This window comes from Meles meles, chromosome 6, assembly GCF_922984935.1.
Source record: "Meles meles chromosome 6, mMelMel3.1 paternal haplotype, whole genome shotgun sequence".
Classification (NCBI taxonomy): domain Eukaryota; kingdom Metazoa; phylum Chordata; class Mammalia; order Carnivora; family Mustelidae; genus Meles; species Meles meles.
In genome coordinates, this window is record NC_060071.1 from 134,466,472 (window position 1) to 134,468,271 (window position 1,800).

At 47.6% G+C, this 1,800-nt stretch overlaps 1 pseudogene; it reads left to right on the top strand.

Annotated features, from left to right (window-relative positions):
- The first annotated feature begins 464 nt into the window (after positions 1–464).
- LOC123944435 lies at positions 465–855 on the top strand (annotated as a pseudogene).
- Positions 856–1,800: the final 945 nt, after the last annotated feature.

A 1,800-nucleotide genomic window follows, 5' to 3' on the forward strand; every position in this document is an offset into this window, starting at 1 on the left:
GAGGCTCCACTCAGTGTTTGCTCCCCTGGCCCCTTCACCAGCTCTAGGGTCTTCCCACATGGCACAAAAAGGCTGCCATGGTTCTAGGCCTCTGGCCTCACAGCACCACTCCATCCAAGGCAAGTTTGAATGTGTCCTCTGTAGACTCTACATCGAAGGAAGGCAATGACTTGTCCCAGGAAACTCAGTAAACAAGTATCTTCTTCACTATCCTGGTCAAGTGCCCTTTTCATTTTATCGTGTACTTAATGGCTTTGATGGACACTGTGGTGTTTGCATTAAAAACAAAACCTGGGGCTCCTGACTGGCTCAGTCAGTGGAGCATGTGACTCTTGATCTCGGAGTTGTAAGTTCGAGCCTCATACTGGGTGTAGAGATTATTTAAAAAAAAATAATAATCTGAAAAAAAGAAAAATATAACTTTTCCTCTGGCCGCTTGAAGCTTGAAGCTTGAAGCCATCATCATGAACGACGCCATAACTATCTGGACCAGGAAGTTCATGACCAACCGGCTACTTCTGCGGAAACACGCTCATTGCTGTTCTTCACCCTGGAAAGGGAGCAGTACCTAAGACAGGAATTTGGGAAAACCTAGCCAAAATATGCAAGACCATACCAGATGCCATTTTAGTGTCTGGATTCAGAACCCATTTTGATGGTGGCAAGACAACTGGCTTTGGCACGATTTATGATTCCTCGGATTATGCATACAAAAATGAGCCCAAACATAGACTTGCAAGACACGGCCCGCATGTGAAGAAAAACACCTCAGGGAAACGGCAAAAGGAACGCAAGAACAGGATGATGGCAGTCAGGGGGACGGCAAAAGCCCCTGCTGGCACCGGCGACAAGTGAGCTGGAGATCGGAGGCCAGAAGGAGTCAAGATTCTGCCCAGACTTTATCTGTGGTGATTGTGCAGATTTTTCATGAAAGCATTAATAAACTAAGAGCGATAAACAAATAAATAAACTAAAAATAAAACAACCTATCAACAGTGTTGGAACGAACATCTGTGCTAGCTGGGATATGGTTCAGTTGCTTTAATAAAGACCTTCAGTAACAGGTGCTTAGTGAAACAAGCTAGAAGTGATCTCTCCGTTATTCGTAGGTGTGTAAGCAGTTCAAGGACGACAGGGTTGGTCTACTTTGTCAGGGAGGGAGATCCCTTTTGTCTTATGTCTTTGCCTACGTTGTTGACGATGACTCAGCACCATAGTCTTTGGGTCCACTGGATGGTGGGGATGGGAGGGGTGGGACAGAAGACCCCATACCTCTCCGTGCACACCCCAGAAGTTGCACATCGCTTTTGCTCACACCCACTGGCAGGAACTTGGCCACGTGGCCACACCTGGCTGTGCGAGAGCCTGGGAAATAGAATCTCTACACTGGGTAGGTATGAACCCCATGAAAAGTTGGGGGTTCTATTGTTCGAAGAAGGAGGGAAACATCTAGTATGGGGTAATTAGCCATCTCTGGTACAGCATCCTCAAACATTGATCTGTAAAGACCCCTGCATTTTTGTAGAACGGAATTATTCTGGATACTCTCTAGAATGCTGCTAGGAACCTGTGTTCCCACCGGGAGCCCCTGGACTCCTGCTTTCCCACATATGTTATCCGTTCGCTGCCGCCAGCATAGTCCCAGCCGCGTGCTTGCCTGGACCCTGCTGCCCACACCCGCCGCGTGGGCCTGGGGCTCTGCCTGTTCCGTCGCCAGTCACTAGCTCTGCGGCCTGGGCCATCCTCAGATTCTTTATCTACAAAATTAGGATTTTTAAAAAATTAAGGCATTGAAAAAAA